General features: G+C 52.4%; 1 protein-coding gene across 4 annotated transcripts in view; it reads left to right on the top strand.

Moving 5' to 3' along the window:
* LOC122385462 (gamma-aminobutyric acid receptor subunit beta-like) overlaps window positions 1-17689 on the top strand; it is an 83291-nt gene that overhangs the window by 34603 nt on the left and 30999 nt on the right. The window lies entirely within an intron of this gene.

Raw genomic sequence — 17689 nt, 5'->3', positions numbered from 1 at the left:
ACTTTGAATCAAATCGGTCAAGTTGTTAAAATGCTATTTCAGCGCCACGTTTCCGAACACTTCTCACGCGCCACGCGTCACGTGGGTCGCGCGGGCCCCGTCTGGCTTGGCAAAAGAAACTGTTGGAAGATACTCTGTAATTTGCAACTTACCAGCCAGCGAAGACCGCCAAAATGCCGTGGTTGCATAGCCATTGTCATGTGGAAAGTACAAGTATCTAAGGAAAGTTAGAATGGGCCGCCAGTGCTGCTAGGTTTTCCGATATATTGCAGTGGACTCGTAAGATCAATGTGTTCAGAAAGTGTTCTGACATTTAAAAATGGAGGACTGTAAATTTGACGTAGTAGTTCTCGGGCTACTGAATCTTGGAACGTTGCCCATGTCTTATCCTGAACGGCTTAGCATGTCAATCTTCAGCAAGAGTGATGCAATCGGCTCACCTGGGGATGGGGAGGGGAAGGGTTTGACCTTCCCCTTGTTTGTTGAATGTTTTTCTTAAATATTTATTTTTAACAAGAGAGTAGGTTGAAAAAGTGGTGACTGGTGGTAGTGAATTCTGGCCAGCGCGGGCAAATGCAAGCACTTGCTTACACAGACGGACAAGAGGGCACCGATCGCGTGCATTCTTTCCTGTCCATCGCGCCGACCAATATCTGATCGTCCACTGTCGCGCGTGACGGTAATGCTTAGTGCCCCAGCCATTTATACCATTGCCATCACTACCGCAACAATCACCAGTGACACGGTCCGCCCTGCGGCTGTTGGTGAGTCGGCCGGGTCCCTTCTCCGCGCCTCAAAAGCCGAGTGTTTGCCGACACCCTCGCGAACTGACACCGACCGGCGATCGCACTCTGGCCGACACGCGTGAGCGGCTCTGGTGGCACGGGATCAAACAGTGCACCGGGTGGGCGTGTTGATTTCTGTGTGTCAACGGAAATTAACGGATGTGACACATGTGGAACTGGAGACGGTATGTCCTGTACTCGGCGCGGCACGGCTGCTGGACTGGTGAAGAGAGAGAGAGAGAGAGAGAGAGAGAGAGAGAGAGAGAGAGAGAGAGAGAGAGAGAGAGAGAGGAGAGAGAGAGAGAGGAGAGAGAGAGAGAGAGAGAGAGAGAGAGAGAGAGAGAGAGAGAGAGAGAGAGAGAGAGAGAGAGAGAAGAGGAAGGAGAGATTGGTCACTTGATCAGTGCCAGTGTCACCCCAGTCAATAGTCAGGTGACCTGTGAAGTGCGAGGCAATATTTGCTGGAAGTTGGAACGAAGGTTGTCCAGGGGCCAATGGCCACTGCTCTCTCGGCTGAGCGCGATCGCCAGTGGCGACTCCTCTGTTGTTTGTCCGGAGCCCGATGGTGACTGCTCTCCTGGCTGTGTTTGTGCGATCGCCCTCTCACTGCTGTGTTTGTCCGGAGCCCGATGGTGTCGGCGCGCTGACCAGAGGCCGCTCATACTCAGCCGGGGTGTGTGCTGGGCACACAGTGACCGGCTCCCGGCGCCGCCGCGCCTCTCCGGTCACCCGCTGCCCCGTCAGTCTCCAGATCAGCCGCCGGTAATGGTGCCCGTGTCCGAGGCGTCCCGGCCGTACAGGGAACCCCGACAGGAGGGCTGCTTATCGACCGTCCCACCAACCCCATCCGTTCAGCTCTGTCCGGGCACGTGATTGAACACAACTGATCCCGCCGCCGCCGCCGCCGCGGCCAAGGCCAAACACGGAGAAAAGATACCGCGAGCGGCTCGTCACTCGCAGAAAATGCAGACTCGTGCTCACTGAAACATGTGATAAGCCCATGTTGACAGAAAACGCCAATGAGTACTTAGGTGACTTTTTTTGCAGAGAAGCTATGTTGGGAATCCTGGTAGTGTTATCGAATCGATTTTGGCACAGACCATGGCATGCCTGCATTAGCAGGTTGAACGCGAGTCTATCCTTCAGCAGACTCGGCGAGCCCAACGGCTCAATCTCCGATAGTCTTCTCGTCTAAACCGGGATGGCGATGAGGTGAGCTTACCTTGAGCCGGTATTATCTTCATTCGACATGTGTTTGCCACGGCGATTTGTCTTTAAATCAAGTTACAATAATACACAGATAATGCATTTGAAGTATGAAGTAGAAAATATAGCCTACAATACACAGCATTCTACGTAATTATAATGCGTGATAGAAGTGTAAAATGTTGACACTAAAAAAAAACACCTAAGAATGACACTAAAAATGCTTTTTAACCGTTTTGTACAGGGCATATTTTAAGGATTTTTTACTGCGTCCCAAAGGTGGCATAGGGCACATGCTTCGATCGGAAAGGGCACATACCACATTGCAAGCGAAATAGTATATAATACAGGTGAGATACACGTGTCATTGTATAATGTGCCGGTGGAGGGACAGCAAGCGGGATATTGGGAGCGGGCTGTGATTGCTTTTGGCCAGTCTCGAAATTCGCCCAGTCATAGCGCGTTCTTTTTCCGCATTCAAAGGACGGACCGGCGATTTAATGACATTGATATTGCTGTTAGTCATTCGTTTTCCTGAACGTCGTTGGGCGTGTTTGACCTCCCTTGATGCACCTAAATGTACCTACGTTTAGAGAATAAACATAGATATGGAGACCCATGGAGGAGGGGGGGGGGGGGGCAGAGGTGAAAAAGCTGCTACTCGCCTGCGTGCGTAGGTGACAGCCATAGGAATAAAGAGACAAATTCGAGCATATCAGATGATGCACTTAAAATAGATAACTAGGCCGTTTCCGCTAAAATCAGAGATGTCTTCCCACAGAGGGCCACTATGGACCACGGCACAAAAATCTAACAGCGTCATCTCTTTGTAGCCAGCTCCGGCTGAAAAATCCCGCCGGTACGACAGCCGGTGCGTTCTGAAGCGCCATAGACAACGCAGGAAAAACGGCGACAGCGCGACAGCTCGTCCCCGCTCGTCGCCGGTTGAGCGGTGGCGGGGACCGGCGCGGCCTTGGCCGCCGCATGAGATAGGGAGGGACCGAGCGACGGGACGGGGGACGTCACATCTGGGCCACAACTGGGGTGAGGTCCATGACCATCGGTCCCGAAAACTTGGTAGGAGCGTTGATAATTGGTTCTGACTTCTGACTACTGAAGCGAAGGCAAGTGAATAAGTGACGACTGACAATCCTTTCGTGAGTTCTGATTGAACTGGATCAGGAAGCCAGGACGAGCTAGGAAGACGATCAGACCTATAGGTAAGGTAAGTTGGATGATAGTATTTTTTTGTTGTTGTTGTTGTTGTGTCACTGAAATGTGGTGATGTATTGTAATGCACAGAGGCCGAAATTTGAAAGGTCAGTTTCTTTCTAACATTCTGGCCTCATTTCATTAGGCCTACAAAGGTGATGAGAAAACGTAAAAAATATGGTATCTACTGTTTCAAGATGACTTGTAAAAAAAAAAATTGGTAACAGCTAGACATTGCGTAGGTGACAGCTTTTGAGCTTTATTCACCTCTGGGGGGGGGGGGGGGCTGATAATTAGTTGAGCCGGAATTGGGATAGAAGCCGGTATGGGATTGGGATAGAAGCTCAGCGAGACTAAGGGATTGTGTGGTGCCTTCGGTACGCCCCTCAAAATCACCCGTGTAGGGCCCTCAGGGCCGCCGGTTATGAAGCCATTGGAGGCACTGGTGTGGGCCCTCAAAGGTACCGGTGTGATGCTCTCAGAGGCATTGGTGCGGGGCCCCAGAGGTGCCGCTGTGGGCCCTCAGAGTCGCCGGTGAGGGTCCTCACAGTTGCCGTTGTGGGACCTCAGAGACACTGCAGTGTGGGGTTGTCACAGTTGGGTGTGGGACCCTTAGAGCTGCTGGCTCGAACCCTTTACAGGCCGGCAGGGGCTCTCAGAGACCGACAAGGGGCTCTTAAGAGGTCTGCAGTGCCTTCGGGAGCCCTGTGGAGTCCTTAGAGACCAGCAAGGTACACTCAGACGCCAGTGGGGCCCTCAGAGTCGTCGGTGTGGGGCCTAGTGATGTCAATTACGGAAAATCGGAATACCCCGAATACCGATACCAAACCAAATACCAACCAAAACCGTGGAGAAATACCGAAACCAAACCAACTTGGGAACATGAGGAAAATACCAACTTTTTACCGATTTCTTAGCCTCTTAAACATTAGCGAGGGTTCATGATACCAACAAAATACCAAACACATTAGGATTGAAATACCAAATACCGAGTTGGTATCGGTTTGGTATCGGTATACCAAAAAGTTGGTATCCGATTGACATCTCTAGTGGGGCCCTCAAAAGTCACCGGTGAGTGGCCGTCCGATGCGGCTCCGGCGTTGAGCCCCCAGAGCCGCCGATATATGGCCTTAAGAAGCACTGGTTTCGGGACGTCATTCAGCGGTGCCGGTTGCACTCAGAGGTGGCAGTGTTGGGCCCTCAGCTAGGCACCGGTGTGGGGCATTCACAGCCGCCGGTGAGGGCCCTCGCAGGCGCCGTTGTGGGGGCCTTCAACCATTGGTTTAGGGGGTCATCGCAGGAGTGTGTGGAACCCTTAGAGCTGCTGGTCCCTGATAGGCCGGTAAGGGCCTCAGAGGCCGGCAAGTAGCTCTCAGAGGTCACCAATAGGCCCTGAGAAGCCGGCAAGGGGCCCTCAAAGGCCGACAAGGGACACTAACTAAGTTAAAAAGCCGGTGTGGGGCTCTTATGGAGAGAAGTGTGGCTCTTCGGAGCACATAAGGTGTTCTGCCGAGCCCTGTGGGGCCCTTCTGAGTCGAAAGATGCCAGCGTGGACCCTCAGCCGCCAATTGGCGTCTCAAGGCCCCTCTGGCCCGAGAGGCCCCCTGATCCGATGGGGGCACGTGCCCCCTGCTTCCCCTCCCCCGGGTGCAGATAGAGAATGCAATCGGCGGTGCGGAACACAACAATTGCAATCGTTCCTCCTCCCGTCGCGAGGTCGCCCATCGCCTGAAGAGTACCGGGGGATCATCATCATCATCATCATGATCCCCCGGTACTCTTCAGGCGATATGGGATGGCGGGGATGGCGCTCTCTGGGCCCGGAAGTCTGGACGGCGGCCGGTGTTGCGGGCCCCATCGAGCAGATGATCTCCCGCCGCCCCCCGCCGTGGATGGGCGCGGCTGGTGTCTCGCTGGCCCTAGATGTCGGCGAACTGCCGCTGGGCGCGTCGGCAGCGGACAGAAGACGGGCGGCGGAGAGGTGCCTGGGAGGCCTAACACAGTGCGCGACCTGGATTTGGACGGATGGCTCGGCAAAGGGCGAAGTGGACAATGGAGGTGCTGGCGCGCTGGTGGTTCGCCCGGGAGGAGAGGAGCAGGAACTGCGAGCTCCGGCGGGCCGGCTGTGTTCCAGCTACCGGGCCGAGATGGTGGCTCTGGTCACGGCGCTGAGCTGGCTGATGGACCACCCAGAGGAGGACCCGGGCGACCCGGTGATGCTGTGCACTGACAGCCAGTCGGCTCTGTCGGCCCTACGCGCGGGACCGGCGGCCCAGCAATCACGGCTGGTGCCACAATATGGCAGGCCCTGCTTACGGTGGCGGAGCGGGGCCGCCGGGCCCATCTGCAGTGGGTTCCCTCCCACTGCGGCTGGAGGGAAACGAACGCGCGGACATCCTGGCTAAGGAGGCGGCACAGCTGCCGCAGGAGTCAGCCCCACTGGACGTTCAAACGGTCCACCGAGCAGCGGCAAGATCGGCGCGGGCGCGAGCGACGGCGAGGTGGCCCGAGGGATGGTACCGGGACCTCATGGGTTCGCGCCCCCCTCCGCCGGTGGCCGGCCTGAACCGAACGAGGGCGGCCGATGTCCACCAGTTACGAGCCGGTCACTGGTCGGCGTCGGCACAATACCTACACAGGATTGGAAGAAACCCTGGCGGGCGCTGCGAACAATGCAGTAGCCACAGGTGCCCGGCGGCGCGATGCCCCATCTGCAAAGAAGAGGCGGACACACCGAGACATGTCCTGGCGCGCTGCCCGGCCCTGATGGGAACCCGCATGCGCGTACTGGGGACTATACACCCACATCTGAGGGACCTGTGGGACGACGACTTGGTGGCGGCCCTGGCGGCCGCTGCCAGGTCCCTCCAGAGCCGCTCGGCTACGCTCGACTGAGCGGAGGGACTACAACTGACAACAACAGGTCGCCCATCCGACCCATATCCCATGATTGTCAACCTGGGGCTCGGGTCGGCAATGTACCGGCAAGGAAATCGGCTTTAGGTGAGCAAAAAAGTTATTAAGAGTCATTAGTTGTCGTTACGTTCGTCGTTCAGTAATAACAACTATACGGTGCCAAATGTACCCGACGTACAGCTTGGAGCCGGGCGCCGCCCGGTCTCCACCAGTGACGTCACGCTAATGCTTAGCGACCGGTCCATTGGAAATCGCGGGATGATTCCACCTCTCTTATACGGCCTTGGTTTCAATGGCCGGGAATCCCCGGAAGGGCGGGCGCCGATTTTCCGCCCGGGTCAGCCTATCCAGGCTCGCATGTCCGCCTCGGCTCCGACAGGTCCAGCACGGCGACTACGCGAATGTGAATCATGAATGGGTGGTGGGCGGCGGATGGTGCCACAGGGGAGGGGGAGCGTAGGGGATTAAAGGTGACACTTATGCTGCTTGTGATAACTCGCCTCGCCTCCCTGGGTTCCGCCCAGGTCCAGGGATAATCTTCTCCAGCTTTAGCTTAAGTCTTATATTTGATTTTTTAAATCAATATAAGTATTATTGGATCTGAGGGCAGGGCAAGGAACAGGACTAGACATGCACAATTTTCCCGAAATCTGGGCCCAGCACCGAACCGGCAGCAGCACCGAACGGGTCCTTAAGACGGGAAGACAACAAGGTATCGGGTTTGAGGGAACTGGGCAGGGCAGAGAGGGTCACAGGGCCTGAATGCAGAGCAGGGCGCAGGGCCTGAAGGAAGGGCAGGGCAAGGTACAAGACCTTAGGACAGGGCACTGGGCAGGTCACATATCCTAGGGGTATAGTAGGGCAGGACATAACAAGGTGTACGACCCTAGGATAGGGCAGGGCACAAGGACTGGAGAGCGCATGTATGTACTTAGGTGCATAGTAAATCAGGGCACAAAGCAATCAGAAAGGCAACATCTGTTGCATAGTAAAAGACCGAGGCATGCTAAATATTTTTGCTTGCACTTTTCCGCTGAAACCGTGACATTTCAGTGTGGGACGCAGTGGTCCAAATTTCGCGAGGGCTACGTCCCAAAGGCAGGGGGCTGCGTCCCAAAATGGGACGCAGTCAGTATGTTAAAATATGCCCTGGTTTTGTAGCAAAGCATTAACCCGCGCACCGACGGGGGGAGGGGCGGATATCCGCCCCCCTGAGGTTTTTCGCGAATAGCGGGAAAACCGCGGCGCAAAATTTGGTACGACTATTCCCTCATCAATTTTACACATGGTGTGCAAGTTTGAACCTCCTACCTTTCAAGGTCAGGTCACCAGGTCACTTTGAATGACCCAGCCTCAAGTCACTTTTTTGCAACTTTGTCACCGTGCCAGAGCTACAGTAGATGTCGGAGGCCTTTGAAAGTCGCAGGATGTTATTAGGTCATTAGTAGCTACAGTTTTTTATCTCGGAATTTTGATATCGGTGACCTAAGGTCAGGTCAATTTCACGACCTCCCCATTACAAGTCAATGGGGGAAAAATCAACTCCCTGTTTTTACCACTAAAACGGGTCGGAATGGCCCCATATACCATACATGACTTCATATACGATCAACCTTCACTACCTTGAGGTCTGTTTTGCTGTTGGGCAGCTGTGAGGTCATGTGACGTCATCAAAGGTCACCAAAGGTTTTTTGCCAATAACTCCGTACAGGAACAAGATACAGACGCGTGGATGGTCTCATTGTGTTCAGCTCGTCACGACGCATCGAATGATATACATGATGACCTCGAGGTCACGTGACCTGAGGTCAACCTTTGACCTTGACCTTTCGAGGTCAACATATATATCATTCGATGCGGATTGACGAGAGGATTACGATGATGCCCTTAGTTTGTTCCTATCTTGACTAATTCAAAAGTTATTCGAGAAAAACTCTCTCCATATCTAGCGCCGCCATTTTGACTTTTTCGACCCCTGTGACGTCATCTTTGACCTGACCTGAAAATGTTCTTAGTAAAAATTGTAGATGTTGACCGTGCGTATCCGATGCCGTTTACCGCTTGTCGCTATCTTGCTTCGTTCTCGAGATCTCAGGGGCGGCGGTCATCCGCCCCCCCCCCCCCGTCGGGGCGAAGTTGGCGCAGAGTCTAGAGTTGCAAAATTTCCCTACCGCACTACCGGCATGCCGGTAATTTTTCACTACCGCAGGTTTTTTCGTGGTATCTGGCATGTCTTGCCGGTAGCATGCCGGTATTTTTGATTTTGTGCAAAAAAAATTATCAGCATATGATTCAAAGTTTGGACACTAAGAGGCTCTCAAATTGTAATAAGAGCAATATTAGCCACTGCAAGATACATTTTGTGGTAGAAGTTCCATTGCTAAGGGTAGGGGTAACACATGGACCTCAGCATTTCATAGGCTTGGTTATAATTAGAATTGTCAAGAATCTACTGTGGTCTATAAAAGGAAGAATACTATTCATGTCGCAAAAGCACGATCAATTAGTAAGTCTAATGGTAGGTAATACTTGGGTAAGACATATAACACAATAAAATAAATAAATGTTCATGACAACATTCCCTATAGGGAAAAGGCAGAATCAAAACACCAAAAAACACATTGTTTGGAAACTGGCCTTGAGTGCCTTGAGTCCTGAGCTCATGAGATGTGGTCTGAGGAACTCCACAAATAATTTGACACTGAAAATCCAGCTGAAAAGGCAGGTGTTAGGTAGCCCTGAGCCAGACTTTGGTCCCCTGATTAAATGAAAATGGATTTGAACTGGCATTTTGTCTTTTCTTTACAAGAAAACACATCATGCAGGCAAAATTGACGCAAAGTGGCGCAAAAAATAATTAGACAACCAAGGATTTGCTTTTAAGATTCTCTCTCCCCTAACGAATGGATGTAATCTGATGACGTAGGTAATATTTATTCATATACCATTTTGGTTAAATAACTGATGAGAAATGATTTTTCTTGTAGTTAATTACACTCACAATGTTGATTTCATTATAATTTGATATTGTGTTGGATAATTTTTATCAATATAATCATTCACGAGGCAGTGGCTTGCAGTCGTAAAACTTTTTTTGCAGTGTTTTAATCAGCTGGTTAAAAGCCTCTGTTATGGCGCATCTGTTTCGAAATGATAACTTTGTGTAATGTGTTTGTTCCTGTTCGAGGTTGGAGAGGATGGAAGATATCGTTTTTATGCATATTATTTGGTGACTGTTCTCAGGACCAGTGAGCTTTTAACACATTTTTTACATGATTCGTATCTTATTCACGAACCAGCAAGCCATAGTGGATTAGGAAACAGTAGATGTTGAGCTCGCTTCCTCAGTCAGGAAGATGGCCGAATCTGTACTTGTTGATGTTTTGACCATCTAGATTTCAAACATTCGGCTGGTGCCTGCAACATTTTAGGAGAATGTGGAAAAGTAGAACACCTGTGAAATGTAAATGTGATTACTGCTCACTGTCCAGTCTTCAGAAACACATTTCAGTACCTAATTCAAGTTATTTTTGTCCTTGCCTTTTTGATGAATGTGTTAGTTTTTTTTGTAGGCAATACCTCTTTGATTACAGGTGATATTTTAACAGTTATAGACTGGAATTGAGTTTCAAAATTGTGGGGCCAACTCAGCCAAAATCAGCCTGCTGGTATTTGTGGTTGGACAATGGATGGCTGCTGGGTGGGACAAGTACTGAAACAGTCAAAATGTGGCAGCTCTTGTAGGGGTAAGCTAGAATCAAGAATGCAGGTTTTTTAGTATGCCGGTAATTTGGCGGTTTTTTGGCTTGGGGCGTGGTAGCATGCCGGTATCCCAGAAAATTTTTGTGGGGCGGGGCGGTGCCGGTAGCAACCTTTGGGGAAAACTTTGCAACTCTAGCGCAGACCCCCGTCGGTGCGCGGGTTAAGTATTTTGTAGTTTTGAACCAAATGAATGCAATGCTCGTACCTACTAACCGACGGCATTCATCAAAAGAATATGTGTGGTATACCATAAACGAATAATTTATTAGACAGGTTATTGTGGCAATTATACCAAATGAGGTCAGGTCATGGTCACCGGCGCCTGCCCACCCAGCCCAGCCCGGTTAGGCTATGATCAGCCATCAGGTCAGGGTAGGTTATCAGGTCAAGTTAGGTCACCTACGCGCTTAGCTGATACTAGCCGTTTTCACGATGGGCCATCCGGCGAATGCACCTAATTTGACCAAATCTGCACCTAATCTCTTTTACAGCAAATATCTTCATTTTATGAATTTATTTCAGTGTTTTAATCGATGATGCTCTCTGATAATATGACAAAGTAGGCATATAAGCAATAAGTGCAACCCTAGCTGATAGCTACTAGAGACACGCTGAACCTAATTTGACCAAATCTGCACCTAATCTGCACCAGATGTGCACCAAATGTGTACCAGATAGCCGTCGTGAAAACGGCTACTGTCTACCCAGCCCGTCTCGGTCAGGTCAGGCCAGGTTCCTATTAGCTGTTCTACCCACCCCTCCGGACTGTTCAGGCTAGGTCAGGTCAGGCTCACCCCAGCTGGTCCCACCCCTCTGTGAGACCCGGTCAGTTCAGGTCACGTCATCCGTCCTACCCACCCCTCCGGGCCCGGTCAGGTCAGGTCAGCTGGTCCTTTCCACCCCTCCCGTCCCGCTCAGGGTCGTCGTCGGGCGTCGTCGTCCACGCCGTCACAGACTGATTGGAGCGCTGTGATCGAGTTTGGAGGGGCGCCGGCCGCCCACGGCGCCGGTCCGACGGCGTGCCCCGACTGCCTGATGACGAACCAACGACGACGGCGGCGGCGACGATGACGACGACGAGCCGTTTGCCTCTTCAAGGTGGCCGCGACGGGGTCCTGGGTACGGTTTGACAGGGTAGGGGTCAGGATGGGACATTCAGGATTGGAGAGTGGGAGGAGAGAGAGGTGTTGGGAAGAGAGGGAGACAGATAGAGCGAGAGAGAGAGAGAGAGAGAGAGAGAGAGAGAGAGATAGAGAGAGAGAGAGAGAAAGAGAGAGAGAGAGAGAGAGAGAGAGAGAGAGAGAGAGAGAAGAGAGAGGAAGAGAGGGAGAGAGAGAGACCTGAGGGAGAAATGGAGAAAGACAGTATATCAGAGCTGAGATGGGGCTGCTGGGATCAGTTAATAGGGCAGCCTGTAGGCACACTCGGCAGCTAGCAGTCAAAACGGAATAGGGAATAGCGAAGAAGAGTGCTAGCGATCGGGGCAGAGTTGGACTGCGGTTGGAGCAATGCTAGGCAGCGGTTAGGGCAGTGCTAGGCGCAGTCTGAGCGGTTTTAGGCGGCGGCTGGAGCGCTGCAATAATGACGCCTCAGTTAATTGGAACCTGACGTCTCAACTGTTGTTTATTGGTCGTTCGGAGAAGACTTCATTAGGTAGATGCCGCAGCTGGCCGGCGGACATTTCGTTCCGGCTAAGCGGATTGCAGGTGGATGCGCGTCAGCCAGGGATCTCAGTGCTGTGAACGGCCAACAACTGGATCCGTTCTGGGGTGCTGCACTTACAATACATCTCTCGCCATCTGGGTTACTCACTGTGACACCTTTAGGTACGCGAAACGCACGATTATGGTTATTCCTGTCAAGAAGTAAAAATTCTTCCTTGTCCAAACACTTTCACCTGAAAATCTATTCTCATCAGTTTCTTGAGCAGGACCAGACTCTTTCCTATAAAGATTTTTCTTTCAAAGGTCGTTTCAGCCTGGCCACCGCAGGAAATGGGGTGATTTTTCAGGGAGCTATATAGTACGCTGAATAGCGCTCCCTCCTCCGGCGTTTTTTTTTTCACGCCTCGGGAGCAGGGACGCCCGGCTGGTGGCCTTGGAAGCTGCTCGGCAGTCGCCCGCTGGGGGCCGGCGGCAAATTGCATTTATCAGCGAATCGGTGCGTGCCTGGGCCGGCCGGGTCTCGCGCTCCACCGCCCCCGCCGCCTATCCGAGGCCGCGGCGGGTGACGAGCGGCGAGCGCTCCCTCGCAGTCGCCCCTCAGCGGCTCAACACCGCCCGGAATCGCAGCTGAATGGCTCTGATTAAGTCCAAATCGCACTATTAGAGGGAACACGAACTTGTGGAGTGTTGTCGATTGGCCCAAACCTATAAATTGGAAGTGATCGTGCTATCATTCAGCCATTTAATTCTTCCAGGTGAGCTTGCAAAACATTTTTGTTCCTTTTTTCTTCCCTCTTTTTAGCACGCCTTACTACCATAAGTCGAACATAAGAGGAATCTAACCTATTTTCATTTCAAGAAAACAATCATGTTGATTCACTGGTGATTTTGTTTAGATTGCATTGGTACACAAATATTATTCTCAGTATTTACATACATTGACGTGCGTTCACCGCTCGGTTGGTACCTACTCTGGTTGACGGTGGTGAGGCGGAGGTATATATGGTGCACGGGTATTGTGACAGCGTGATAAAATGGCCATTTACCAGTGTGACGTGACTGTGCGACCGCCACTCAGCCAGCTGACACAAAATAAACGGCCTGGTCCAGAGTAACAGAATTAACAGAATAGCTGTCCCTGACCTGGGTACGGGGTTAAGGATAGCCATATACAAAAACATTGTGGCTCAACGTGTGTGGTGTTGGCGAACTAATTACGCGATACTCACCGTTACATACCTACTTCAGTAAAGTGCTTGCGATGTTCCATACGTCACTGCTCTATCCTGGTTCCTGGTGAGTGGTGGGGTCACTCAGCTAATGCCTTTCAGGCTCAGGTTTGGGTATTGATTCTCAATTTTTCAATGGTATTTGATATCGTTTATTTCTCGTTCAAGTCGCGATGTGTGTATGTATATGACATTGGTTGGCCTGTCGTAAAAGTCGTCTGTTTTATGTGTTTATGCCGCCGTGGCGGACCACTGCGGTGGGGCCAGTTATTGGGTCACCACGGCGGCGCCATGCTGTCCCCATTGACTGTATACTGTGGTGCGTGGGCAGCTAGTGTTCATTATGCCACGGTGTCGGCGGCTCTGGTGGGTCAGTGTTGCCAATTTCCGTCACCAGTTGGCGGCCACGGGCCACGGTTCGTGGCTGTCCCATTCACCGCTGCTTGTAGTTCGCATGCCGTGAAAGAGGTCGGGTGGCAGCTAGGTGGCGCCGCCCTGCCGAAGGACGGGGGAGGGGCGGGGACGCGTGCAGCTTATCGGTGGATGGGCGGTGGAGGGCCGGTGGACGCATGCTACTTACCGGGTGAACTGATGGTGGGCGCATGTTACCGTGTGGACAGTCGTGTGGATGGACGGTGGACAGCTGCGGTTGCACGGTGGACTCGATACCTTGCGGGAGGAACGGAAGATACAGGAAGATCCTGTGTGAATGGATATTAGATCGTGCCGTGTGGATGGATGTGGGAAAGTTCCGTGTGGACAGGCGACAGTAGGTCTGTCATGCGCTGTGTGGTGGATCGCTGTCGGGTCGGTGGATCAATACTTGGCACGACTTTTTACCAATGACACGAATGATGGCTTGTGAATAAACAAATACAATTATTGTAAGTTATTGTATGTTTAGTAAACCGGCCCTCATATTTTTAGAATATGATGCTTTCTATGGGTGCCTAAAAGAGTTGACATGACAAGGATATGCCAATGCCTATAACTTTTATGTGAAGCTCGTCCATGAAATCGTTCAGGATAATTTTAGATAGGCACACATGCTCAGCCTTGATGTAGCCCGTGCCGTGCAAACTTTTCTGTTTGCCCAGACACTGCGACAGCGCTCACCCTGTCGTCCATAGCGATAATAACACGATGCTACGAATGTACTTTCTAATTTTGTATCATAGAACTTGTAGAGAATCGATGCGCCCATCTGCTGGCCACTCGCGGGCGCCATTGAAGTGGTCCGAATGTGCCTTAACTGCCGGCTGCCGGCGGTGATTGTCGTCTTCTAACGGCAGTCACGGCACTGTTCGCTGTAGTGCTCAGTCACGGCACTGGCTGCCCAGACACGGCACTGCTCGCTGCTCGCTGCACTGCACACTGCACTGCCCAGACACGGGACTGCACTGCTCAATCACCGCACTGCTTACTTCTCAGTCATGTCACTGCACTGCTCACACTGCTCAGTCAGGGCACTGCACTGCTCGGTGACGGCATGCTGTGCTCTGTCACGGCACTGCTCGCTGCCCCGTCACGACACGGTGCCTCCACTGTCCCGTGCCCGTCACGGCACCAGTTCTCCTCCTCCGCCATGGAACCAGTAGTCAGTACCCATCCCATATTGCCATCTGCACGGCACTGACCTATCATATCCACAGACTGCCCCTCCCCAGTCACGGCACCTACCATGCCGCATCCCCTCACGACACTATAGCCTCGTTTCCATGACACTACGGACAGGATCGGATCGGCGAATCCGGATCGGCGAATCCGGATTAGCGTCGCTGGGCGGGGACAGGTAGCAACGCACTTCTTGCGATGATCAAACAGCCTGCCTAGGTAGCCTGCCTAGGTAGGTGTAAACAACAGATAGTCTGTTGCACCTGCCTAGGTAGGTGTAAACAACAAATAGTCTGTTGCGGTGACCCATTGCATAACAGCCTTGGTCCTGGTCGGCGTTCCTAATATGTCAACGGCAAAATATCTGTACATGCTGCAACCCGGACCTTTTGAACAAAGGTCAGCATCTTCCCGAGGATAAAACTGAGCGCCGGACTGATCATCCGAAGGTCGGTCAGCTCAGAATATCGGTCACAAGGGTCCGTGATCTGTGCCTTTGTATGCCAGTAGATCAGGTGCTCCGTTGCCAAGACACCAACTCATCCACTGCTGGCTCCTTGGACAGGCGAGTCAGCGGGTTTTTGGCCAGAAACCACCATAAAACTATGTGTAATCAAGCCTGCAGCCAAAGCGGACAAACTTTGTTGATTCCGGCCCTTCGGCTCTGCTGGTTTTGTTAGGTGATTGGTAGCGCTCAGTGCGGTTTTATAGGAAAATACTTCATCAAATCCTGTCGTATAACATGGATATGCTTCATGTATCGAGAATACTGGCGTTAATCTAAGCAGGGTGTTTGTTTGACCTAGAAAATTAGCTAAGATTGGCCGAGAGTAACGAGCTCTAGATCAGCTTCACATCTCGAGCTGACAGGAGCCTAGTGACCTGGTAGCGGAATAAGCTGCGCAAGACCGGGAGACCTTCTTGCTACTCAAAACACCTAACTTAGCCGTCCGTCTATGAAAGCTGAACATTTATTTTATCATCTTTATTCACTTAGCTCCTCAGTAAACATGCTTGTATTATTCGGCCCTCATCATTACATGTACGTTTAATTAATGTTATGTGCTGCAATCATTATTCGCAGATCGATCATACATTTACGGACAAAGAATAAGCGATAGTGATGACAGCATGAAAGAGCATGGCACAGTCCGAAAACGTGCCATCATTGCCAACCAAACAATCACCTCAATGCCATTGTTTTAGTCGGTAATTAAATATGGCCGGTGCAGACACGGAGTGCCGGTGGACACGGAGTGCCGGTGGACACGGAGTGCTGCCAGCCGGCCGCTGAGTGATTGGCCGGCCGGACCCGAGGCGCTCAGTGGCCGCGTAATGGGGCAACTCGGAGCCTGGCGTCGCAGACGTGAGCGTCCGTCGACAGCGGCAGTATGTCGTCGGTGCCGACAGTGCCTCCGGACCGGGCGGCGACGCACCAAGTTCGGTGCGACGCTCCTATCTCATGGCTACCGGGAGATCCCAGTCGGCCAAGTTATGCTGTTAAGGCGACTCCGCACTGCCGGCCGCGATTCCGGGATGGGGTGGAGAGAGAGAGAGAGAGAGAGAGAGAGAGAGAGAGAGAGAGAGAGAGAGAGAGAGAGAGAGAGAGAGAGAGAAAGAGAAGAGGGAGGAGAGACAAAGATGCAGGGACGGAGACAGAGACAAGATAGTTAGAGATAAGAGAGGGAGAAAAAAGAGGGAGGATGAAATTAAGAATCCGAATTACTCCTGCATCCCTCAGCACCATCGTCAGGCTAGTCTAACCTTAGCCTTCAACCAGACAAAGGTAAAACATATTTTTGATCCACCACATAGAAAGGACCCTTCACTAGCGGTCTCTACTCTGTTAATTGGGACACACTGATATGCCATAACTGACGTGACCCTCATGCCCACTAGTTAGGTGTATGGTGATGTGCGGAGCACTGTGTCATGGATGAAGTATTCCCTGTGTAGTGTGTGTGTCTCTGTCGGTGGACAGATGAACATGACACATAACAACAATACAATAACTGACCCTCGCTGGTAGAACCCGCCCGCGATATGGTGGAATGCACTGTTGTGTCAGCGGTGACACACACTGACACTGACACTGACACTGGCCCGCAGTGGTAGAACCCGCCCGCGATATGGCGGGATGCACTGTTATGTCAGTGTGGTGACACACACTGACACTGACACTGGCCCGCAGTGGTAGAACCCGCCCGCGATATGGCGGGATGCACCGCTTGTCACTAGGGGTTGGGGACAGATACTGACACTGATACCACTGATACTGACACACTGACACTGGCCCGCAGTGGTAGAACCCGCCCGCGATATGGCGGGATGCACCGCTGTGTCAGCGGACTTTTGGCGCCAGCGATCAGTAGCTCGGATCAAATATTCAACAACCAGTCGCAGGCTGAGATTGACCGCCATCCTAATGCATATTCCATTGATTGCTTAGTTGATGCTGCCGCGGGGCCGGTGGCAGGGCTGCCGAGCGCCGGGGCCGCGTGTTTACGTAGGGCCGCGCTGAACTGACGCCGTCGGACTTCGGTCCACACTACCTAGTGCATTTACGGTGATTGGTTCTGTCTCAGAGATATTGCTCCTATTTTGTTTTCGTGGACAACTATACGCTGTTTATTGTGTTCTGTCGCGATATACCATACGATATTCTAGTATCATTTTCTTTGGGCGACCGTCCTTTTCTATTCTGGCATTTCCAGTCAGTGGGGGTATGGTCTGCTGTCTCTATATTTACCGTATGTTTTATTCTGAGCTGACCGCTCGCCCCCCGGTGTCCGCCGCCGGACTCCGGACGTCCGCTCAGTCGGACGCTCCGGACCGGCGCGGCGCCCGGAGGCGGCCGGAGGCTCTTTTTTCCGACACGCGCCTGCCCCAGGGGAGCGGACGGACCGGGCCGGACCCGCGCCGCGCCGCGCCGCCGTTCTCTATTGGTGGGGATGGCACGACCCACATAAACTAGCACGCCGAGGCGGCGGCCGATGCAGAATTGAGGCGGCGCCGCCGGCCGTGCCCCGTGCCCCGGCCGTGCCCCGTGCCCCGGCCGTGCCTTGGTCGACGGTATTGGACGTGGGTGGTCAGCGCCGCACGGGGGGGGGGGGGGAGGGGACGACAGCCACCCCATTTACCGCCCGCAGACACGCAGCCCAGTCGAATGAAAACTGTGATTCGTTATCGTTGATTAGTTATGGGAGCCGGTCGATCATCGACAGATTGAATAACTGTATTAATCTATACGCGAGAACAGGACTAGGCCCTTAACTTATTCACTAACATAGTTTTTATCCGT

Source organism: Amphibalanus amphitrite, unplaced genomic scaffold, assembly GCF_019059575.1.
Source record: "Amphibalanus amphitrite isolate SeventyFive unplaced genomic scaffold, NRLGWU_Aamphi_draft 000015F_arrow, whole genome shotgun sequence".
NCBI classification, from domain to species: domain Eukaryota; kingdom Metazoa; phylum Arthropoda; class Thecostraca; order Balanomorpha; family Balanidae; genus Amphibalanus; species Amphibalanus amphitrite.
Note: the sequence above shows the minus strand (reverse complement) of the source record. Positions and strands in the feature narration are given on the sequence as shown.